The sequence below is a fragment of the Lygodium microphyllum genome, chromosome 18, assembly GCF_053477565.2.
Source record: "Lygodium microphyllum isolate KBCC chromosome 18, Lygodium_microphyllum_v1.1.10, whole genome shotgun sequence".
Classification (NCBI taxonomy): domain Eukaryota; kingdom Viridiplantae; phylum Streptophyta; class Polypodiopsida; order Schizaeales; family Lygodiaceae; genus Lygodium; species Lygodium microphyllum.
Genome location: NC_141152.1, coordinates 72,034,986 through 72,061,657, shown reverse-complemented (window position 1 = coordinate 72,061,657; position 26,672 = coordinate 72,034,986).

Sequence of the window (26,672 nt, the reverse complement as noted above, 5' to 3'; positions counted from 1 at the left end):
TTTAAAAAAAAGAAGCAAGCCTTGTAAACCCAACTTTGAGCTATGCTCATCCCGCTAACAAGATTTCGAGTGTGTGAGGTTGTTTGAAATTTTGTAGGATGTCCGATCAAAATATGAAAGATTTTATGGCTGAAGGTGATTTACCGAAACCAACGATGGAGCAAAAATTGGACCTAATTATGATGCAACTTCAAGAGGAATGAAGAGCACGTCAAACTTTGCAAGCTCAACTAGCAACTCTTCAACGATCTACTGTCGATCAAGATGGACCGCAACCCAAAGATATTATATGATGTACAATCGATGTGACAATCAAAGCACAATCTATTAGGAAAGAAGCCAAGATAAGTAAAAGAAGTTTCAAATTCCATACTTTTAATGGGTTGCATGATGGAAAGACTGTTCTCACTTTATCAGTTAGTTTGATTATTATTTCCATGAAGAACAGTATACCGAAAAAGACAAACTCAAGTGTGTCACTAACCATTTAGTAGACAGAGCATCGTTATGGTGGACTGTTGTCCGCAAAAGTATTGATTGTCTTAATACTTGGGAGGCTTTTCAAAAGAAAATCTTGTAGAATTCTCTTCCACCTCAATTCCAAGAAAGAGCAATCAAACATTGGGATCTTCTGCAAAAGAGATCATGAGCCTATTTCGCATACACTGAGCATTTTTGAAACGCCTTATTGCAACTTCGAATGCTTAAAGATGTACCTGAGGCAATCCATAAGCACAAGTTTATGTCTAGTTTACTTGGTCACTTCTATGCGAAGGTGAACATGTTCAAGCCAACGACTCTTGAGGATGTGATTCCTTTGGCCCATGATGTTGAAGACAAAATTTGAGGACGAGAGAAGCAACCACAACAATTTTCAACTAACAGTAACTTTGGTACAAAGCAAGTCAATTCTAACTTTCAAAGATTCAATCAAAATCGCTTTGTTCCATCTTCTTTCCGTAAATCCTAGACACAACCCCCTGCTTTACCACCAAACACAAATCCAAATCCTAAGCCATCTTTCCAACCAAATCCCAACATACCTAAACTCCTAGCCATTACCAATAATGTTTCCAAAGACAAACCCATAGTCTGCAAGTGCCATCAACCTAGACATATAGCGGTGAATTATCAATCCAAAAAGCCAACTGTTCACATCAACTACTTGGGAGCGACTGAAGATGAAGACCATGAACAAATGCCGGATTTCATGAAAGACGATGACGATATTGGTACTACTTCATATACCTTACTAGGTATGCCAAATCCTCATTCGTTATTAACGATAAAATGGCTTGTGCATGGTAAAGAAGAGATTGTTTTACATGATGACGGGAGCACACACAATTTTACTTCTACAAAATTGGTCAACAAATTGAATTTACATAATATTTCAACTCATTGTCACATCAAGGCTGCATTCTTAGATACTAGATACAATGGTACACAAGAAGTTCATGACTTAGAAATTAAAATTGGCGATTATGTTGAGCGTAGAAATTTCTTTCTTGGTTATGCCTTTGCAATCTAGTGACATTATTTTTGAAATGTCTTGGTGTCATAAATATAATCCCGATATAGATTATTCCATGCATTCAATGAAGATTCATTCTAATGGGAAACAAATCATATTACATGGTATACACACCTAGATAAATTTTCATTACTTAGTCATATACAGGCTAAGCAAAATCAGATGCATCCTAGGCATGCACAATTTCTTTCACAATTTAAAGATTTTTTTGGTGCTGGCTTACCACCTAGATTACCACCTACACATCCTGAAGATCATAAAATAGACTTAATTCCAAGTTCTCAACCACCATGTAAAGCACCTTATAGACATAATCAAATTGAACATAAAGAAATTCAAACCCAAGTTGAAGAATTGTTAACCTGAGGACTCATTAGGCCTAGTAGTTCTCATTTTGGTGCACCTGTCCTATTAGTTAAAAAGAAAAATAACACCTATAGGATGTGCATTGATTATCATGCCCTAAACAAGATCAATATCAAGAATAGATATCCAATTCCTAGGCTAGACAACCTCATGGATAAACTACAAGGGGCCACAATATTTAGCAAGATAGATCTTAAATCTGGATATCATCAAGTACGATTGAATACACGTGATATTTTCAAAAATGCATTTAGAACTCAATTTGGTCATTATGAATTCCTTGTTATGCCTTTTGGTTTAACTAATGCACTAGCCACATTCAATTGTATGATGAATCGCATATTTTTGAAGCATCAGCATTGTGTAATTGTTTTCTTTGATGACATATTAGTTTTCAGTAAGAATGAGAACGAGCATTATGAACATTTATCTTTGGTTTTCAAATTATTGAAAGAGAATCAATTATATGCTAATCCTGAAAAGAGTGATTTTTTCCAAACCCACATTGAATACTTAGGACATATTGTTTCTTCTGATGGTATTAAAGTTGATCCTAAAAAGATAGAAGTGATTTTGAATTGGACGATACCTAAAAATATACATGAATTACGTTTTTTTTAGGTCTTGCTAGCTTTTACAGAAAATTTGTGAGAATTTTTTCATTGCTTGCGTTGCCTTTGACAAAATTATTAAATAAAGATATTGTGTATCATTGGTTTGATAATCAGCAAAAGTCTTTTGATTTACTGAAACATGCCTTAACACATGCCCCTATATTGCAATTACCTAACTTTAATAGACCATTCTTTCTAGTAGTCACTGATGCTAGCGGATCAGGAAATAGGAGCTGTCCTTATGCAAGATTCACATCCCATAGCCTATTCTAGTTGCAAACTTAAACCCTCTAAACTCGAGTATTTTACCTATGATGAGGAATTGTTAGCTGTAGTACAAGCATTACGTCAATGGAAACACTATCTAATGGGATCTGAATTCATGATCAAAACTAACCAATAAAGTATCAAGCATCTCCTTAGTCAACCACAAATCTCTAACCGTCATATTAATTGGGCCGCTTTCATTCAAAGTTTTCATCCACTTATCCAATATCAACCCAAAAAAGAGAATGTTGTTGTCGATGCCTTAAGTAGAAGACCAAGTATCCATAATATTTCCGTTATATCTTTTGATTCCCTTATCCCTATGAAGGATACCTATTATCAAGACCCTAGTTTTCAAGATGATTGGAATAAATTAGTTGCAAATAACTGGATTCCAATAGATTCATTGTCTTCTGATGGATTTATGTTTTATGAGAAAAGGTTGTGTGTAACTATTCCATTTAGATCATTTGTGTTGCACGAAATTCATTGTCCCCCATATCAAGGTCATAGAGGTATTATTTCTACTTTACGCACATTGGTTGAATATTTTTACTAGCCATAGATGGAATCTGATGTTTCTAACTTTATATCTGAGTGTTTAATTTGTCAAAGAGTTAAGTGACACCATGGTAAGCAATATGGTTTGTTAATGCCTTTGCCGATTCCTGAACGACCATGGGAACATATTTCAATGGGTTTTATAACTGGTTTTCCTAACACCCAAGCTAATCATGATATGATTTGGACTATTGTAGATTGATTTAGCAAACAAGCATATTTCATTCCATGCAAGAAAACATTAACTGCATCTCAAGCTACTCAATTGTTTTTGAAAACTGTTTTCACTAACCATGGTTTTCCAAATGTTATTATTTCTAATCGTGATTCTAGATTTTGCAATAATTTTTAGACTACATTATTTGCTATTTTAGGTACAAAGATTGATTTCTCATCTACATTTCATCCTGAAACCAATGGGCAAACAGAAGCTACTAACAGTACAATTTTAGATCTTTTACGTGCATACACAATTTCAAAACCACAAATATGGGATACATATTTGTATTTACTTCAATTTGCATACAATAATACACCACATACAGCTACACAGAAAGCACCTTTTGAAATCATTTATGGACATAGATTGCCTACACCTATTATATCATTGTCAAGCAAAGTTAACGCTACTGATGATATTGCCAATATGCATGCTACAATTTTTGTTGAAGTCAAAGACATGATTGCAAAAGCCCAACAATCATACACAAAACAATCTAACAAGAAAAGAAAAACTATGAGTTTCAAAGTTGATGATTATGTTTGGTTACCCATTGAAAAGAGAAGATTACAAAGTGTTGAGAAATAGCATATTGTTAAACTAGCCCCCAGATTTTATGGACCTTTCAAAATCATTCACAAAATCAATGACAATGCATTTAAATTAGAACTACCCCAACACTAGAAAATCCACAATACTTTTCATATCAATTTGTTACGACAATTTAGAGGCCAATTACCTGTTCACCCTGTCTATGAAAACCCTCTTTTGTTAGAAGAAGAAACTAAAATCCTTGAACGTGAAACTATTCTAGAAATTGATTTTCTGACCACTAAAACTAGCTATAGATACTCTAGATATTTGGTTAAGTTTAAAAATTATCTTGTTGAAGAGGCCCAATGGATACACGCCCGTGACCTAAGTGCTTACCCCTCATTGCTCGCTTTGCATTGAGCTAATAGAAATTGAGGTCCATTGATATCCCACCCCAAGGGTATGATACCAGGAGGCATATTCCACAGTGGATTCCGTGAGTTTTTATTCCATGGTGGATTCCATGAGGTTTTGCAGTGGCTTTCATAAAACTAAATTTATTTGCTAGGGCTCGTACACAAGGTGGACTCCTTGTTGCGAGAAGTTGATGGGGACACCTATCATTTTCGAGTGTCATGTTAATTTAATGTGCACATGGGTGACTCCACATCGGGTGATTAAAATACATATTTAAATTAATGGACTGCTAGGTATTCACTTTTGTCGATTTAATTTTATTATTATTTAACAATTGTGAATGCTTAAATTGATGTGTAGAGCAGGCGACAGTGGCATTGTGAAGCACTGGGTGATAGCGTGTATTCAAATTATGTAGAAAAATTTATCATTTTTTTATGGGTGTGCATCTTACTATTAAAGGCGTGGCACTAATATTTATTTAGGTGCACTTATTTATTAAAGCACTTGATAAATATTTATTATTCTATATGCACATGGGCGCATGATTTAAATATTTCATTAAGGAACATTGTATTTGGGCACAGCCCGACTTTTGGGCTGCCCAACTGCTTTATTATTTATTTGAACAAAAGTAAACACAAAAGCTAAAGCATGCTTATTGTAAAATTGAGCTATTTTGAGCTTTGAGATGAATAAATTTACAAATAGATGCCTTGTGAAGCACTTACACAAGGCATGGGGAGAGATTGTACCCAATTTGTCTCTTTTCTTCATGTCATGCAAATCTATCTTTTTGCTTTTTGAGCTTAAGTAGAGTTCTTTGTTCTGGGGACCTTCCGGCGCTTGCTACGTACGCACCCAGCATCCGATTTGCACACCAATTTCACCACTTGTTTTGTGATTATTAGGATTTTAGTTTGGCTTTTGGCATTGGGAGCAATCCCTAATCTGGCTAGGATTGAGGCGACTAATCTAGCACTATTCCACTCATTGGTTAAATTGTCTAGCAGTCACTTAGTTAGGAGTTCGATTAGAGTGAGGTCTGCTTCGAGCACTCGTTCTATATTTACATTAATCCTTGGTCTTGTGTACCTTACGAATGCCAAAGTGTGTTGCATTCGGTTAAGTTCGGCCTCCTTCCTTGGCCTTTTAACTCATTGTGATTATGTGAATCACATGACTTGCTGCAATAGGTCCTTCCCTAAACTTCTTTCCTTGTCTATATCAATGATGATTTCGTATGCCAGTCTACCCACATGCACTACTCATGCCTTTTGCTCATACTATGCTAGGCACTATTGGATTTTGGCTAGAAACTATCGAGGGTCAATCCCTAGGTCACTAGCATTTGATCCTGATGCTAACATGGTCACTTTTTATTCTTGTGCAACTAAAATTTCAATGATGCTAATGAGATTTATCAAAGTAATGCATTCTCCCATGAAAGTCACTTCACCTAGATGCTTGTCCCACTAGAGCTCACTTAACTTATGTACTTCACTAGCCTATTTTGGTGCCTTTTTCCCCTTATCTCGGTATTTTTGTGGTTCAACTTCCTATAGTTTATAGGTTTCATTCTCTTGTTTGATTTCTAGTGATTGGTTGATTCTTTGCCCCGCTTTTGAATAAGTTAACATGTGTACCCTATTTTTTGACAACAAACAATCTCTCTCTTGCAAAATGCAATGAGTTGTGGGTGGTGCTCAAATAGACTTTCGATTTTCTTCAAATAATGTGGACATACACACTGCAAGCTTGTTGGCTAATTTCCATGCATATTACATGCAATGCTCACAATTTACAATAACATTAAAGCTCTAAGAAATCATAAATCACCACACTCAAGATCTTTGTGCCCACTTGATTGTTTTAATTTTGACCCTTCTTTGCTTAGATATTAGTTCTACCCAACAAGTAATGGTTCTAGCTCTCAATTCACATTCCACCTATTCTCATGGCGCTAGTCGGGAGTATTTTGGTTTCCACTTGTAAGGCTTCCTAGGTAATCTTTTGGTCCTTCCCTTGTATCGTGCTTAATACTATTTCATTGGACCCTAGGGTTTTCATACCCCAATTTTGTCATCCTAGACTCAAGTTGATTCAATTGGGTTGCACTAGGTAGGTTGTGGTGGTGTAAGTGGTGCATCTCCCCATACCTTACAATTGCCTCTAGGGCACTAGCTTTGAAAATCCCAAGAGTTCTTGGCGTATGGTGAGACCTAGAGATCTAGGGTTGAGGATCCTTCTTGTGATTGCATAGACTAATAGCCTAATGGTGGTCCTATGATAGAGCAAAAAGCACACCTTGGCTATTGGCTCATGGAAGGCACCTTCTAGTTGCAGAGTAGGGTTTTGTGTCCCCAAGAGGCTCCTATGCCATTACATACCCCAATTTTGATGTCACTCCATGCTAGTGTTTCATAGCCTATTTCCTAAGCTTTACTTCTTGCAGTTAATAAGTGTCCCATGATAGCTTGTTTAAGTGACCATCGATCCTAATGGCCATCCTCAAGCGGAATATTATCCCATGGACCTTTAATAGGCGAAGTGTGACTGTTCCGGGAGGAAGCTATGGCCCAATCGGCTCTTTTGGTTGGTTGACATGGCTACTTGCAAGAACTAGGGCCACAAAGGCTCTTTTTATTTTGATTATCTAAACATTGTCTTCTTGGCCCTTATTGGGCCATTTTATGGACGATTGAGATCGTTTAAATCTCTAAAGGCCTATTAAGGCCTATTAGGACAGTCCATTTTAGCCCTTAATGGGTAATTATGCAACCAATTAAGGTCACCGTGCCAAAATAAGGCCTATCGGTTGATTAAGGTAGGTTAAGCCTTATAAAGGCTATTATGAAGCCTAGGGAGGCCGTAATCGGTCATATTTACTAGTTTAAGGTTGTAATCAATCATATTTATTTATTTATTCCAATTTTTTGTTTGATTTGATTTACTTTATGTTCTGGATTATTGATTGTTTAGTTTAGTGAGATAGTTAACTGGGAGTTAACTTTAAATAGTAAGTTAGTTTAGTTGGTTTACTTTAGTTTATTAGATTAGTTAGTTTAAATTAGTTAGTTAGTTTAATTTAGATTAGTTAGTTAGTTAGCTTTTTATGCTCGTTTAATTTTGTTGCTTGCATTAGATTAGTTTTTTTTTTTAAATCTATTGGATAGTTTAGTTAGATTGATTGGTTAGTTAGTTTAATTAGTTAGTTTTGTTTACAGTCGTGTTTATTTATTTAGATTGGTAAGTTTTTTATGTTTGTTAGTTTAGTTGGTTACATTAGATTAGTTAGTTTAGTTTAGTTTAATTTACGGTTGGTTTAATTTTGTTGTTTTAGTTTAGTAAGTTAGTAGGTTTTAATTGTTTGTGGTTAGCTGATTAGATTAGTAAGTTAGTACATATAGTTGTTTAGGGTTAGTTTTTTTTTTAAAGTTTACTTTAAATTATAAGTTAGTTTAATTGGTTGGTAGATAAAGTTTAGGGTTAGTTTCATCCTTTGTTTTAGTTTAGTTTACTTTAAAGTTTAGGGTTAGAGAATGATAAGTTAGTTTAGTTTAGTTAGTTTATTTAGTTATTCCAATTTTTTGTTTGATTTGATTTACTTTATGTTCTGGTTTATTGATTGTTTAGTTTAGTGAGATAGTTAACTAGGTTAGTTTAGTTTAGTAAGTTAGTTAGTTAAATAGTAAGTTAGTTTAGTTGGTTTAGTTTAGTAAGTTAGTAGATAAATTGATGATTGATTAGTAAGTTAGTAGGTTTTACCTTGCAGTAGTGGTGCTTGGTCTTTGTCTCATTTCAATGTAACATTGTTGTTCTATGTACTTATATTGTGATTTTTGTTCCAATGCAGGTGGTAAAGAGAGAGGTAGGACTATTGCATCGCCCATGCGATTACCAATGGAAACTATGGGATCATTCCTTGCTTTGCCTTCACATGTTTTTCTCAACGATAAAGATTTTGTTAATGATTACTCAAAGAAGAGGAAATTTTCTTTCTATTAGGCATCTTCGAGACATTGTCTTTTTTTGTTAGCATCGGCCATTTGCCTATGGTGCTTAGAAACACTCGCGTGCCTTATACTTGGCCTTTGTGGCTTCATTTTCACTAGGTCTTTATAGAAATTCTTTTCGTGGTACTTGGTCTTTGTCTCAATTATGACCTGTTTCAGTATTACATTGTTGTTTCTAAGTATTGCACATGCAAGCATATGATTGCTTACATTGATGTCGAGAGGAAAGTTTGTAAGTATGGTGCATGGAAGAGATTGTTTCTATGTCTAGAATTTTGTATTACAAATTTTTTTAACTACTTTTAGTTTTAAGTTTGGTATGTGTGTGTGTGTGTGTGTGTGTGAGTGAGAGAGGGTGCTTAGAGAGAATTGGGAGGGAGAGTGAGTGAGTGAGTGAGTGAGTGAGTGAGTGAGTGAGTGAGTGAGTGTGAGAGAGAGAGAGTGAGAGAGTGAGTGAGTGAGTGAGTGAGTGAGAGAGTGAGTGAGAGAGAGAAAGAGAGATAAATAAATCATCTTGGAAATGGAGAAGGGAAATAGGAGGGAGAAAGAGGAGAAATGGATTATTGAGTGAAGTTGTCATGCAATACTTTGCATGCCACTTCGCGGCAACTTCACGTATGAAGCTGCCACGAAGCGGCCTAGTGTTCCACGCGTGTGAAGCGCGCACAGAACACTAATTGCCTTTACTTGATGAGACAGAGAGAAGGAGATTATTTCAAAAAACCAAATAAATAAAATAATTAAATGTAATGAGTTTATCGGCCAATTCATTTGTTATAGTCTAGCTACATGAATCTACTAATGGCTCTACGATCCATGGAATGCACTCAAGCAAGCTCCATCTTCATGCTCCACCTACTGTACTCGTCACACAAAGAGTAGAGAAGAGAAGAGAATAAGAAGAAGAGACAAGCAACAAGAGCTTCTCCAAGCGGGTTGCTCACTTTCACTCATACCCTTCCTCTCTCTCAATCCCTCTCTTTTTCTCTCACTCAAAATAGGATAGACACAAGAGTAGGAAGAGATCCATAAGTTTGCATACTCCACGAATGAGCTTATCCTCTTGTTTTTTGGCTTATATATATATCCTCTTTTTTGGGCATCCACCCACCCCTTGGTTCATCACTAGCCTTTTCTCAATACATTTCTTGTGTTCTTTCTAAGCCTATGAATCATAAATTATTCTATATATTGTTTTGAACTCTCTAATTTTACAACTTGCACAAGAGGGAGCTTGGCACTCATACAACTTAAATTATTTTCTTTATTTGGTTTCATTCAAACTCTTACTCCTGCACTCACTTGTACTTGAAAAAATTTTATTGCACTTTTTCTTTCTTTCATTTCTTTCATCCTAAAAAGGGTTAAGAGAAGGTCCACAAGTTTCTTTAGCACTATAACTATGAAGCATGGCTTTTCTTATCATAAAGATCATATATTTTCTCACATATTTTTCTTTCTTTTTTTGTTTTCATCCTAAAAGGGGCTAATAGAAAGTCCACAAGTTTCTTTAGCACCATAACTCTGAGGCATGGCTTTGCTTATCATAAATATCACATATTTTCTTCCATAACTGCTAAGCACTACCCACAGTTTCAATGATGTTGAAGTATATTTGCCTAGACAAAGACAAAATGATAGTGGACTTGGATAGCTCAAGGTCATCCCAAGTGCTAGCATTCATGTATTTGGGGTTTATGACACTACATTTCAATAGTCTAACTTCCTTTTTTTGTACCAAAACTTACCATATCTAGGTCTTCCAATAGTTAAAGTCATTACCATCCAACTTATCAATATTAAATATGACACTATCCCTAGATGCACCAAAAGCACTTGCCATTATGACTACAAAGCAAAGAGAGAGTGGGCGATTGTAATAATAGTAAATCAATCCCAAAATTAGGCCAAATTTGAATGCCATAGGTGGGGAGCAACCCAATACATTTTTTTCCACAAATTAAAAGAACTAAAGTACATAACACAAGTGTTTGCTCTTAATAAAGTAGCTCAAATTTGAATTTTAGCAATGCTGCTCATAAAACTATAGTAAATAAAGTGACAACTATAGAAAAATATCCAAAATAGAGTGTTTCAACTGCTTGGAAGTTTGGATAGCAACATGACTTGCAATGCAACTAGTAGTGTCCAAATAAGAGCATGCAACTTCAAGTACCAAATATTTTCAATGAATAAAAAAGTGACAGATATAGATACATCCCAACCACATGAACCAATGTACATAGGCTAAATATGCATAAGAGATCTCCAAACACCTATGACATCTACCACACTGCAAACCAACTCATTGCTCATGAATAGTGAATCTTAGTACATAGTGAAGCATGTATCCATGACAATCTATCAAAAGGAGGAAGTATTGGATAACCGAATGTCAAATAGAGAACAACCCATAGTGATCAATGACTACAAATGATAAGCTCTACATAAACTAATGAGAATGAAAGGTCCCATGGGTTCCAAGGCCCAAGCTTTGAAATAGGAAACTAAAAATACTCCCATTGGAAGCAATCCAACATTGCCAAGAGCAAAGTAAGCTCAATGCATATACATCATAGCATCTAGAAGCCCAATAGTGCCAAGTGATACATCTCAGATCATCCAAATTAAATTGATATCCAAGCCTATAAGTGGTAAAGCACTGACCAATGATACCTTTACCATGTGTGAATGGGGGATTTAATATTTGTAACTTTCTAATTTCATGATTTTGCAAATATTTAGTTTTTTTGGGCTTTTAAAAATAAAGTTGTAAACCTTTTCATTAAGATTATGTCAAAGAAAAATAAATTGAGTCATCAAAAACCCTCATTGGGTGAAGAACTATGAGTAATTGTGAAGTTAAACTTCTCAGACTTTTTTAGAAATACCTAAAGAGATCCCATTATCGGATGAAAGTGAAGGACAAGGTGTGTGTTGAATTTACAGAACAAGTGATATTTTTCAGAGCATACCAAGAGTTTTCCATGCAATTTGATACCAAAGTGTCCATTAAAAAAAGAGAAATGCATGCACACAAAACCATATCTACAGTAAAATTATTGTCAGAAGAGAAGTGTCTAAAATGTTGTGAAAGGCCTCAAGTCACATGTCCAAAGATAACAATATTACTCCTAAACTAGGGCCTCTCTCTACAAAAAACTAGTCAACATGCAACGTTTGAAAGGACTCCTAGTGTAATAGGTGTCCATGCAAAGAAAATGGTGACCATCCTTGGTGCTGACCTACCCGAGGTCACCACATCCCGCAAACACATCCAAGACATAGTTGCACCACCCCATGAAGGTAGCGAGTAACCACCTAATGAAAACACAACTCTTCAAAATACATTCAACAAATTATCCCCTAGCATTTCAAGTATATGAAACATCACTTGTAGACCAATAAGAAGCTCTCCATACCACCCCTAGTAGGAATACCATGTACTGTAGGATGAATAGAGCACATAGCTCCGACAAGATGGAAAGTGAACTCCATAAATGGCCTTTCTAGCCTCTCAACTATATGACTATATTTCTTACCTCCTCAATACCACAAGCAAATGGTGAGATCTAGCACCTATTTTGAAATTATGAAAAGTGCAAGTGTGTATATGCAACATAAAGAAACTCACAAAATATTGAGAAGATGATGCACAAGGACCAGAACAACTTCAATGAGAAGCAAAAGGCCTTAAGCACTAGTAGGAAACAAGCGGCACATGCTTAAATTGCATTCTCTTTAGTAGTGTGAGTCGTGCAAAGGTATGATAATTTTTCTCTTTGTGGTCTTTGCATGCATTTTATGGAAAGAGCTCCCATAGAGGAGGAGTTCTTGAAGTGGTATTGGCACATTTTTTGGACTTGTGCATCCTCATGTAGTATAGCAATTCATAGGAAAGAGTTCTTCTTGGTATTGGCATCTTCTCTGGAGCTCCAAGAGGAACACCAAGAAAACAAGAAAACTATTGCAAGAAACTCTATCTTGTCTCACCAACAAGAATTTTCTTTATGCTCTAGAAACCGCATGAAGGAAAAAGAACACCAAGAACAAAGGTACTTTGTATGCACCATTATATAATGAATCTCCCACGTATTTATTGTCAAGATTGTGGGAGAGAAGGAAGAAGTCTCACTTGTAGCTTTCTTGCTTGCACAATGGGGGAATTCACACAAGGGTGGAGGCTGAAAACAGTTTTTCCTCTTCTTAGTTGTGTAAGCCAAAAATAACTCTCGTACATAGAAATAGAAGAACCCTATATATGGGTCTCAAAGCAAACTCAACTAACTAAGGTGGCATACTAACTGAGCCATGAACTAGAGTAGATAAGGGTAGCTGTCATCTAGCTATTATTCATGGTCGGTGTACCAACCGCATCTACAACTGACAAGTCGGTGACATAAATGCACAACGGTCACCCTGGCATATCACGAGTGGAGCTTGATATCTCAACACTCCCCCTCGAGCTCAATCCCAATTCCTGCACACCAAGCAAGTCTCTGAACTTGTGTAGCTTCTCTGCACCCAATGCCTTCATAAATATGTCAGCTACCTGATCCTCTGTGCTGACATAAACTAGATCAATAAGACCTAGTAAAACCCTCTCCCGCACATAGTGATAATGCACCTCAATGTGCTTTGTTATAGCATGATAGACTGGGTTATTTACCAAGTGTATACTACTCATGTTCTCACAATAAATGACAACTGGCCCATTTGTAGGCCAATGCATATCATAAAGTAGCTTATGCAACCAAGCTACCTCACATGTAGCCATTGCTGCACCCCTGTACTCAGCCTCTGTGCTCGACAAGGCAACTGTAGGTTGTTTCTTGCTGCTCCAAGTGACTGCAGCACTCCCAAAAGAGAACACATATCCACTGGTAGATCATCTATCAGAAATACTACCAGTCCAATTAGCATCAGTGTATCCATGCAACTGTATCTGAACCCCAGTCTCATAAAACAATCCATACTGCAATGTGGACTTTACAAACCTGAGTATGCATCTAGCCACATCCAAATGTGGTTTCCTTGGAGCTTGCATAAACTGACTTACCAATCCAATAGCATAGCTCAAATCTGGCTTGGTAATAGCCATATAAATTAAACTTCCTACTATGCATCTGTACATAGTAGGGTCTTCCAGAAGTTCATCTACATCTGCGCTCAACTTCACATTCTGCTCCAAAGAAACTGAAATAGGCTTACAGCCTGTCATCCCATATTTGGACAGCATGTCCAATCCATACTGCCTCTGCAAGAGCCGTATCCCACTTGGTGATCTAATCACCTCAATGCCCAAGAAATAACGCAGCTCTCCCAAATCCTTCATCTCAAACTTCTGCTTCAATAGCATTTTCACATGAAGGATATCTTCATCACTGTCACCTATCATAATCAAATCATCAACATAAATGACAAGTAGCATAATAGCTTTCTCTGTTTTTCTCACATAAAGTGAGAAATCTGCCTTGGAAATCTGAAAACCAATAGTGACAAGATACTGTCCTATCTTGTCAGACCATGCTCTAGGTGCTTGCTTCAAGCCATACAATGCTTTCTTCAACCTGCAAACAAACTCAGGATGAACAGCATGCACATAACCTGGTGGCTGCTCCATTCTTCTTGCAAATCACCATGCAAGAAGGCATTCTTTACATCCATCTGATGTAAAGACCATTCCTTTGATGCAGCCATAGCAATGACTGCTCTTACGGTTGCCATCCTTGCAACCGTACTGAATGTTTCTTCATAATCAATGCCATATGTTTGTGCATACCCCTTGACTACTAATCTTGCCTTGTATCTATTCACAGAACAATCTGCATTGTGTTTCACCTTATAAACCCACTTACAACCAATTGCATTCTTATCTTTAGGCAAAGGTACCAATTCCCATGTAGCATTTGCTTCCAAGGCATCCATTTCTTCATCCATGGATTTCTCCCATTTTTCTTTTCCCATGGCTTGCTCAAAGGAAGTGGGTTCTAGTTCCTGTATCACTTTGACTATATATGCATAGTGAATGGCTGTAAATCCATCATATTTCAGCCTATCCACAGGATACCTAGCTCTGGTAGACCTGCGCAAAGTAGGTTCACTCCCAGATGCTCTCAAAACATCCCTGATTTTCCTTACTCCAGGTGTAACAATAGAAGGAATACCCAACTCATCATCAATGCTCTGTTCTGAGCCACTCGATTCACCATCCACATAAGAGTGACCTGCATTCACATCAAACATGGGCTGATCTACCTTCTCTTTTCCTTTTTGTGATACCTGCATACCACTATCTGCATTGCTTTGAGAAGATTCTCCTGATCTCAATCTGCTTGTCCATGGCGAAGAATGTGAACCACTGCTAGAGAATGCTCCAGGTCCACTAATATATTGTGACTGCTGCTGTGAGTTCTGTGCAGCATTACCATTTTTTGCATCTACATTATCAATCACATTTACTGGTTTATACCAGCTAATCATCTCATCAAAAACAACATCTCTACTCACTGTAAACTTACGAGTAGAAGGGTTATAGCATCTATACCCTTTTTGCCTCTGCAAAGAATAACTAATAAAGATGCATTTCTCAGCTTTTGGATCCAACTTGGATCTCAGCTCATCTGGCACATGAACATAGGCAATGCAACCAAAAATTTTCAAATGAGAAATATCTGGTTTCGCCCAGTAAAAATCTGGCAAGTCTTTTTCATTGAGCATGGCACGAGATACCTCTCCAATATGCCTATTTTTCCTTTCTGCAATTCCATTTTGTTGTGGAGTATGACTGCATGAATATTGCTGCTTTATGCCATGCTCCTGCAGGAACCTTGCAAACTCATTTGAGAGGTACTCTTCCCCTCCATCTGACCTTAGGCATTTTATTTGCAGGCATGTTTCTTTTTCAACCATAGCTTTAAGAGTTTTGAAATGCCCAAAAACTTCACTTTTCTTTTTCATAAAATACACCCAAACTTTTCTGCTATAGTCATCAATAAAGGTGACAAAATAATGACAGCCTCCAAGAGATGCATCTTTAGTAGTCCACACATCAGAGTGGATTAATTCCAATGGCTTCTTACTCTCTTGAACATGTCTAGGAAATGGTTTCCTTGCCTGTTTTCCAAACTGACAGGCTTCATATACCTTATGCATTTCTGCAACCTTGAATTTAGCCAATCCTGCAACAATATTTTGGGCCTGCATTGATTTAAGTCATTGTACATTAACATGACCAATGCGTTTATCCCAAATATCAATATCTGCAACTACACCGGTCCCATGTGCAAACATTGTTGCACTCAATTCAGACATGTTTGCATCCAACGTAAACATTCTGCCCTTCTTCTTTCATTTTGCTATCAAGCGACCTTTATTTTTCATATCCTCAACAAAGCATCCATGAGGATTAAATCTGACCTGCAAGCCCTGCTCAACCATTTGACCAACAGAAACCAGATTCTTGGTGATATTCGGGACATGAAATACATCGGACAGGTATTTATTTTTCCCATCCTGCATAGACAAAGGAATTTTTCCAATCTGCACAATAGGATGTGCAGTATCATCACCACTCTCCACAAACCTAGTTTTTCCATTTTCCTTGCGTCCTCCATCCATTCTGCATGACCTGTCATGTGGTTTGATGCACCTGAGTCAACATATCATACATCGTTGTTTTCTTCTGCACTTGTCACAGAATTGTTCATGTGCTGCACCATAAACAAATGCTCATTTCTGTCATCACCCTGTCTACTAGAAGATGCATAATTCCCTTGTTGCAATTTTCCATTCATGATATCATTCTGCTTTTTATAGCAGTCTTTAGCCATATGACCCATTTTACCACAGTAGTAGCATTCAACATTGTTGTTTGCATTTTGGCCTCTTTGCCATCCACCACGACCTCTTTGGCTCCCCCTGCCTCTAGAGTTACCATGTCCTCCTCCATAGGACTGGTTTTCTTGAGTCTGCTACATATTCTGATTTCTACCACGGCCTCCAGATCGGCCTTCTCTACCTCTACCTCTACCTCTTCCAGCATTTGAGTAGAAGACAGTTTCTTTTGAAGTTCCTCCTGAAGAAGATGCACCACCATTTCTCTGCTCCTCAGAAATTAGAAGAGCAATCAACTCCTCAAAATCAGGAAATCTTTCACGGACGGAAATGGATGTTTGAAACTGTGCATAATCCTTTCCTAGACCATTGAAGGTCACATAAACTAAATCATCATCTTCCACTGGTGACCCAATGGAAGCAAGTGCATCTGCAATCTTCTTCACCTTCATGTGGTAGTCATTGATACTCATACTTTCTCTTTGCACATTATGCAACTCTTGCTTGAGCTGCATTTTCCTGGCTTGCGTATTTGTGCTATACATTTTTGACAAAGTATCCCATGCCTCCTTTGGCGTACTTGCATCCTGAATATGCACAATCATAGAGTCTAAAATACTGATAGATAGCCAGTACATAACTTTCCTGGCTCTCTCATGCCATGCTTTAAATGCCTGCATTTGCTATTGATTTTGGGAACATCAAGAAGAACTAGTTCTTCTTCATTTCCTACAACAAATTCCCAATATCCTTTTCCCATAAGGAAATTCATCATTCTAAACTTCCATGCTTGGAAGTTGTTCTTGTCAAGCTTTTCAGTTACAATCTGTGAAAGATAATCAGACGCCATTACAGAACACTACAAAAAATTTCTGTCACTGCAAAAAACACAGCTTCACCCTCACAAGAGCAAATCTACAAAATTGACAAAAGTGGTATTTGACCACACAGTCACTTCCTGGTGACGATTTTGCATAAACAGGAACCAAGGATGATTCTGTAACTCCCAATGTCTCTGCACACAAGCATACGATGCAATTTCTGTGGTAACTTTTCACCGACCTGTAGAACAGTGGTGTCGCACAGCATAAAACAGGGCCTTTTCTTGAGTGCGTGCAGAAAACTTCCACCTCCAAAACAGGCCCCGAAATGGCCTCAAATCAAAAAAAAGGGTCACCAAGGGCTAAAGCCCACTCCCGCAGCATATACTGCCCTCTTTCTTCGCCGCGAAGGGCATCTCAACCTGAGACAATGGACTCTTGCACTTTTCGGCTGTGCTACCTGCAGAGACTTGCTCCCAAACAGAAAAATGAAAGCAACACTGGTCCTCTTACCAGAACGCCGCGAGCTTGGCTTGCTTTCTTGAGCTCCTTACCACGAACAAGGCTCTAATACCATGTCAAGATTATGGGAGAGAAGGAAGGAGTCTCACTTGTAGCTTTCTTGCTTGCACAATGGGGGAATACACACAAGGGTGGAGGCTGAAAACAATTTTTCCTCTTCTTAGTTGTGTAAGCCAAAAAGAACTCGGGTACATAGAAATAGAAGAACCCTATATATGGATCTCAAACCAAACTCAACTAACTAAGGTGGCATACTAACTGAGCCACGAATTAGAGTAGATAAGGGTAGCTGTCATCTAGCTATTATTCATGGGCGGTGTACCAACCGCATCTACAACTGACAAGTCGGTGACATAAATGCACAACGGTCACCCTGGCATATCACGAGTGGAGCTCGATATCTCAACATTTATCACAACAAAACTTCAACATATTCCTCATAGAAACCATAAAAAAACAAAAGGAACAGAAATAAATGATCAACCGTGATATGTGATGAATGGAATTCAACACATAGTATTCATATTTTATAGTCTTCATAGTCTTTCTCTCAATCTCTCTCATGTGGATACAATGTTTCTTCATAGAAATTGGCTACCTCTCATCCACTATCTCTCTCACACATGCTATCTCTCTCAATAGTATATGAGAATAACAAAGAATCGTATAGTATTCATATTTTAGAGTCTTCATAGTCTTTCTCTCAATCTCTCTCATGTAGATATAATATTTCTTCATAGAAATTGGCTATTTATCATACACTATCTATCTCGCTCATGATATCTCTCAATAGTATATAAGAACAAAAAAGAATCACATCTAATAATCCTCTCTTGGTCGTGGATACAACTCCCAAGAGGTATATTTGATATAAAAAAATATGAGAGACACTAAAGCGATCTCTCAAGGCTCACTATTGTCATTATCACTTCAGTCTTCACTTTAAGCTTTCAACATCTACTTCCTTTGCTTCTTCAAACTCTTTTGAGCTAATACTATTCCATTTTCAAAATTAGAAAACTCTCCCTAGCTAAACATCTATCAAATAGAACATTCACAGAAGCATATAAAAGACAACATAAGATCCATAGAGTACTAAAAAAGCTCAATAGAAGGTCAATAAGAAGTACAAACAACCATTCAACTTAAATTAAAACCAATCCAAACCATCCAAATCACTCCCAATCATTCTCCAAATCACTCATTCACAATCCTAACTTCTCAAATAGAAAGAAAATAGCTCAAAACAAAAGCAAAATAGACCCATCAGAACCAAGCAAGTTAATCAAAAACCATCATGAGCTTCTCAAACCTACTCAATCCATTTAAACACACTCCAAAACCCTTTCAAACCATCCAAAAACCAATCAATAATACCTTAAATCAATAAAAAATCACCCAAAATCTAATAAAAATAGCTAAAAATACAATCATTTTAACACTCAATATATTCCCACACTTAGCTAAGGGAGCGTCCTCATGACCATGGAAAAAGAAAAAGAAAAGCTCTAAATAACCAATCACCCCAATCATCAGGTGCAATCCATTAGCTCTAATTCTATCTAAGCCACAAATTAACCCAAGTTTGAATAAAAATATGAAAGGAAAACCATAACCCAATATTAACCAATTCTTTAATTGAGCAAAAGATAATCCAACAAACTATTAAAGGATATAACAGCTTTTCTTTCACATCTGTACTAAATCCATAGCTTTATCTTCAATCAGTATATCTAGCTTTGATCATCTTTAACTCCACCTTCATCTCGTCATGATAAGGATAACTCACATGCACATACATAGTTCACACAAACAAAATATCCACAAAACATTGAACTCACATTCACTAAACAATGTAGTCTGAATGTCATATGGCCCCAAAAATTTTGGAGAGAAAAAAGAAGGTTTTTTAAATTAAAAATCAATATACATGAAAAAGCTAATCCACTTGCTTGTGAGGATGAAGATATTTCTTTCTAAATCATACACTAAGCTTCAATCTCTCTAATTATATATTCTCATCCATAAAATAGATAAGAACATTCTGAAGGAATTGGAGATAGTACATGCTTACCATTAGGACAAAAAACCTTGTAGGCAAAGCTTGAGAAAAATAGTACAGCACATCTATTTAAGCGCTTGATTCATCCTCATTAGAATTGATAAGAAGAGGAGGGATAAACTTCCTTGTATTTAGGTGCAATTGCTAATGCATAAAACCTAAATACCAATAAAAGTAACCAGTCAACTACACAAAAGCATCTTCGAAGTGAGCATATGTCTGAGCAAACTAAAGATAAGAATGTGAACATGCAGACAAAGTCTCCGGCGATCCAAAAATAATAGGCCATTTAAAAACTAATTCAGTTAAAGAATCCTATAAATTCCACAATCGATGATGAAGTATATCATTGTCAAATTCACTAGTATCCATGATTGACGATGGAGGAAATTTTATATAATCAGAAGGTTGAGGTAAGGGAATCAAAAGTGAACAACTGGGAGAGGGGGATAGGATAAATAATAAAAAGTGGAAATATTAAGCGATAAGGATGCTAGAAAAGGAGGGAAAGAACACAAGAAAATCTAAAGAGATTTGATAGAAAAAGTAGATTGAACAGGCTGAGCAATAGGGGATAGGTGTAATAGTAGGTTAGGGCAAGGCATAAATACAAGGATATGAGAAGATCATGCAAGGTGAAAAGTAAACATATAAATGGAATCAGGATTATTGTTAAGGGAGTGTTGGGGGTAAAGGTGCCTCCACCTAGCCGCCCGTGTATTACTACACTGATAGTACCCACACCTGCACATTGCAAGTGGTGGGTGCCCGTCACACCATCACTTTATTCTTTATTCTTTTAGTGACAGATGAATAAAGGGAAGGCCAGTCACACATTGTGACAGTTGGAGTTCCCACATTATGAGTCTCTCTCTCTCTTGCTCTTGCTCTTGCTCTCCCGTGCAAGCTTCGATCCTTCTCACCTTTCAACTTGTATTAGAGCATGGTTTCTTGAGCATTCAAGCTTGGTCCATGACTCCTTCAGCATTCATTTGAATCCCTATACCATTGGTTCTCACTCTTGGCAGCCATATTTGACTCCTTCGAGTTCCGATCACTCCTCGGCTTCACAAGCACGTACCTGACCCATTTGGGCACCCTTAGGGCATTCCTTCAGAGGTATTGAAGCATTCTTTTAAGTGTTTATTTTAGTTTGTAGGGCACATCAGAAGGGGCATCCATAGCTCCAACCATTGGAGCTCCCCCATTTCATATATTGGCTCCTGTCTGATTAGGTTTCACAAGGCTTTGTGTAGGCCTTCTTTAGGCCCTACTTGAGCCCCCCTTCCACCCCATTAATTCCACATAGACTAGTAGCATATCTACTAACATCAGCCCTATTTTTGCCAACTTGAAGACCTACGAAAATTCGTTTTTACTTCATCCCTCCCTTGGCACTCATAATTTGGCAGGTTGAAAACACTTCATTTGGCACTTGGAAATACCCCCTTGATGCTCAGCATTGGTGGTTTATCATTGGCATTGATTTTTGGACTGATTTACCTCAATGCAGGACTATTTTCTACAGTCCATATGCAGCCACAGATAGTGTTATATCAGCACTTTATGTTTATGCTTCAATAGCATTGATATTTGATGCCCGGTTGGTCCCAAATGATCCTCGAATGTTAGGGGAATGTATGCTTATTGATTGGCCATCATTTGGAGCTGATTTAATGACTTGAAATACTCAATTTTACATAGTAAATCATTGATGTACACTCCAAGGCTGAAGCTTATTTAGTCACTTTATGCTATGCCTATTGGTCACACGGGTGCTTTAGGTGTCATATGACTATTGGGATGCAAATGAAGGTCGGCACAAATGATTTGGATGGTTTCAAAATGTATTTTGAGCCTTTTTTGAGCTATGTATTGGTTGACATTTACTTGACATTGGTCTACACTGGCATGCTTTGTAAAGCGGCTATACCGATTGTCTATGTATGACCCGTTGTTGGCACATGGTTGATGCTTATGTTACCTACACATGCTAATTACATTGCTTGGACTTGAATGCTACTGGAGCTTCATTTGAGCTTGACTTTGGATATTTTGGAGCTTATATTGGTCTTGCTTTGGCTCATCAGAGATTGATTGGGATTGTCTTCATGACATTGGATGCTATCATTGGATACTTAATCGCTCATATGCTCTGGATATCTTACTGATGTATGATCTTGGATACTCCATCACCGGTGCTCTTACATGCTTTGTTTGAGCTTATTTTCTTGACACTTATGACTTTTGTGCTAGTGGGAGCATCTTTATACTCTTATCAAACATTGAGCAGTGCGGGTTTTGCATATTGAGCTTTTGGATCTTTGAAACCGGGATCTCCTTGTAGATGATGTATGGTTGATATACCTTGGTCCGTGTAGATGTACTTGGGCTGATTCGGCTTTGTATTCACTGAGCAGACACTGACTTGTGTCAGCTCTTGGGAATGGTATGTACATTTTTCCCTGTTGATTGGGGGTATACCGACTTTACTGACAGACTTTGTCTGACATGCTTGGGTGTTGGCTCCTGCCAGTTTGACTATTATATGCTTGTTTATGCCCACTTGATGCTGGTTTTGCATTGACAATCAGTGATCAACTTTGAATATTGGATTTTGCCTCCTATTGTCAGCTCTCATTGTACACTACTATCATAAATTACAGCAAGCATATATCTCTGGAATGTCATGTACTTTTCATGCTGAATCATCCTAGTTTGATGTAATTTTGATGTTACTTGGTGGGAAGCATATATCTTTGGAATGTCATGTACTTTTCATGCTGAATCATCCTAGTTTGATGTAATTTTGATGTTACTTGGTGGGAAGCATCATTAAAAACTCATTTCCCGTCATTTTGCCTTGGTTTTGGTGGTTCTTTGATCATTTTCTACAGTTTATAACAAGTAGTTTTGAATTATCTGCACTGTTTCAGCTTGCAGTATGGCATCTTTTTCCACTGACAGTTCTATCTTCAACATCACTAAGCTTGATGGTACGAATTATGCCTAATGGAAGAGCCAAGTTTGGCAGGTATCGGTACATAAATCACAGATAAAGCCACTAAGGTTGAGTGGAGAGCAGCATGAAACTATGACTAATGACGAATGGATGGAGCTTGATGAGGTATGCAAGTCCACCCTCATCTTGTCTCTCACTAAATAGGTGCATTATAATGTGGTTGAGGAAGCACAAAGTGCTTGGCAACTTTGGGATAAGATCAAGAACCTTTATGACAAGCAAAGTCTTGCAAGTCAAATGTATTGGCTGAAACAACTTATGGATCTCCACATGAAAGAGAATGTGACCATGTCAACTCATTTGAGCCAGTTTCATGCTATTCTTAAGAACTTGGTTTCGTAGGGCATTGATTTCAAAGAGGATGTGACTTCGTTGTTCTTGCTTGGAACTCTTAATGAGTCTTTGGATGTATTCAACGCTACCTTATATGCTTCTACCACTTCTCTGAAGCTATCTGATGTTGAGAGCTTTCTTTTGTAGAAAGAGATAAACCGTAAGAATTTGGATGCCTCTCGTGTGTCTCATGCTTTGATACTTAGATGCCAACATGATGGAAATACAAAGAATGATTGTGGTAATGGCCGTGGACAGGATTCGTAGAAATCTCGGTCCAAATCACGTGGCAAGTCACACAGTAAGTCTCATGGGAGAAATGCCAATCTGACTTGTCATCATTGTGGGAAGAAAGGCCACATAAGGCCACAATGTCATGAATTGTCCAATGAAAGGCACAAAGAAAAGGGAAAAGAGAAAGTGTAGGAAAAGTCATCTGATCGAAGCATAGTACCTGCTAAGTCAAGTGTTAAAATTGAAAAGATCAATGTCACGCAACTTGAGGATAGTGATGGGGATTATATAATTGCAATAGCTTCATCTAGTGCTTCGCAGATGATAGAGATACACTCTATGTATGCACAGTGTTGGCTCTTGGACTCAGGTGCATCCTTTCATGTGACACCTTGCCGAGAGTGATTCCATTCATACCATTCTATTTCGGATTTTGTGAGCTTGCCTCCTCAAACGGTCCAAAAGACTGATCACTTACCAACTGACCTTCATATACATTGGCTTCAACTACAACATCAACTTGCTGGATCAGCTTGGTCTTCCTCGTATGGTTGACCTTCATGATCTTCATCTTGGTCATTAACCTCTTCATGTTCTTTCTATTTCCCATCATAGAACCCATTTTCTACTTCAACATCATCATTACCTTGAAGAGACAAAGAATTCAACACTGCAATTGGTTGATTCCCATTGATTTGCTTTTCAAGATCTATGGAATATTCCTCTTCATCTTGGCTTTGTACAAAGTATACTTGGTGTTCATGATTTACTTCTCCAAATTTAGACATAAGAGTAGCATCAAGCCCACGAATGAGAGTGATGCGCATCCTCGCGTGCGAACACCCGCGAGGACCACGAGCACATCGACCACTCACGGAAAAGCATGCGCAATCCTGTACGAACCACATGAACACACTCAGAATCCCGCGCGAACCACATAAATGCATGCCAACAGTTGGAATGGAGGTACGGAGAGAGGGGGTGTCTATGATGGTGAATGGGGGAAAGGTGGGAAGGGGGGGCTTAGGAGGAGGTGGGTCTACGGGAGGGAAGGGGGCTTAAGAAGGGGGTGTGAGGAGAAGGTAAGGGTGATAGGGGGAATGGGGAGAAGGTAAGGGTGATGATAGGGGGAAGGGGGAAAGGGTGGGAAGGGGGGGCATAGGAGGGGCATAGGAGGGGGTGGAAGGTGGAGGAGAGGAGGCCCAAGGAGGAGGAGTCGGCGGAGGAGGAGTTGGTAGCGGCGACAACAGTGGGCGAGGTGGCGGCGGTTGCAGTGGTCGAGGCGGCAACAGTGGGAGGAGGAAGAAGAAGAAGAAGAAGAAGAAGAAGAAGAAGAAGAAGAAGAAGAAGAAGAAGAAGAAGAAGAAGAAGAAGGGGACGAAGGAGGAGGAGGAGGAGGAGGAGTAGGAGGAGGAAGAAGAAAGAGGAGGAGGAGGAAGAAGAAGCAGGAGAAGAAGAAGAAGAAGAAGAAGAAGGGGGGGAGGAGGAGGAGGAGGAGGAGGAGGAGGAGGAGGAGGAGAAAGAAGAAAGAGGAGGAGGAGGAAGAAGAAGCGGGAGAAGAAGAAGAAGAAGAAGAAGAAGAAGAAGAGGAAGAAGAATAAGGGGAGGAAGGAGGAGGAGGAGGAGGAGGAGGAGTAGTAGTAGTAGTAGAAGGAAGAGGAGAAAGAAGAAGAAGAAGAAGAAGAAAGAGAAGAAAGAGAAGGTAGTTGGGGGGGTTGCGGGAACCGGGAGTGAAGTGGGGTGTTTTTTAAAATAAATAAATAAAAGAAAACCCTTAAAAGGGTGGTGCGCCCCCATCCCGCATGCGTGCGCAGGGTGGGGCTAAATAAATTTGCATTGGCAGTAGCAAATGGGGCCAGGACGGCGGCAGGAGAGTCGCGGAATCAACGGGGGCATCTCAAGGCATGTCAAAACGAAAACGCGCGCCTTCACGTGCGAGGCGAGGTGTGTGGGAACACGAAAAAACAAAGAAAAATTAATAACACGCAAACCGTGCATCAGAACGAAATTCCAAAAAAAAAAAAGGAAAAATGGGTCAGGTGACAAGGGGAAGATGATGGGAAAATGCAACATGGTGTCCAAGGCGAAATCAGGGCGTTTCAGTATACCAATCATCAAAATCATTATCCAAGTTTTCATAACCATGATCATATGCATCCAACACCTCTTCTAGTTGATCTAGTTCCTAATTGGGTGTGAACTAATGCATATCCTCAACTAATCCATCATAAGCATAATCAAGAACTTTAGAGTCTTCATTTTCAGCATGCGCATATTCCAAAACCTCTTCTAGTTGATGTAATTTCTGATTGAGTGTGAACTCATGCATATCCTCAACTAATCCATCATAGCATGATCAAGAACTTTAGAGTCTTCATTGAGGTCGTTGTTCACACGCGTGTACTTGGGTATTCATTTTTAAATCCCGAAAACCCTTTCAAAATCATTAAATCCATAAAAAATATTTAAAATTCTTAAAAAATCATTAAAATTTTCTCCAAAAGTACAAAAAAAATTTGAAACCTTTCTCCACATTTTGAAATTTTTTCTTGATGAAAATTTCCATTAAATAATTTTTGAAAAATTAAATTGGCCAAAATCATTCAAAAATGATAGAAACTCATAAAAATTCCCAAAAAATACATTAAAATCATTTAAAAAATTTCCAAAAAATCTAAAAAATCACATTTATATTATTTCAAATTTTGGATAAATTTTTGGCATGGAAAATATCAACATAATTTTTGAGACATAATGCTTTCATGGAAAATTCTTCTAACAATGCACTTATCATGGAAAATCCTTTGAAAATTCTAACACATGATCAAAAAATTTCTACAAATCTGAAATAAAATAGTGTTGAGCCTTCAAGTTGAAAAAAAAATATTTCTTGGTTTTTTTATTTTAAAAAATAAAAAACAACAAAAATAAAAAACAAAAACAAAAAGCAAAACAAATCAAACAAAAACAGGCAACCATCCCATCATACTTCCCCAAATTCTTTCCATTTAAATAAAAGAAAAAAAAACAATCAAACCAAACAAATCACAATATACAAAACAAAAGTCAAAGCATCCATCTTTTCGTTTATTTTGGTCATGGTATCATTTTTTGTTTGGTTCGGGTGTTAGTTGGTTTCCATTTTTTTTGTATGGCAAGACAACTATTGTTAGTCGATCTTCTGTCCATTTTTTATGGATTTTCGTGGATTGTGCATTCCATCTTTGAGGACGTGGTATCGGACTTTGCAAATAGACTCACACACCACCAGGTTTTTTATACTCTTTCCCTCTCTCATATTGCATCATAACAC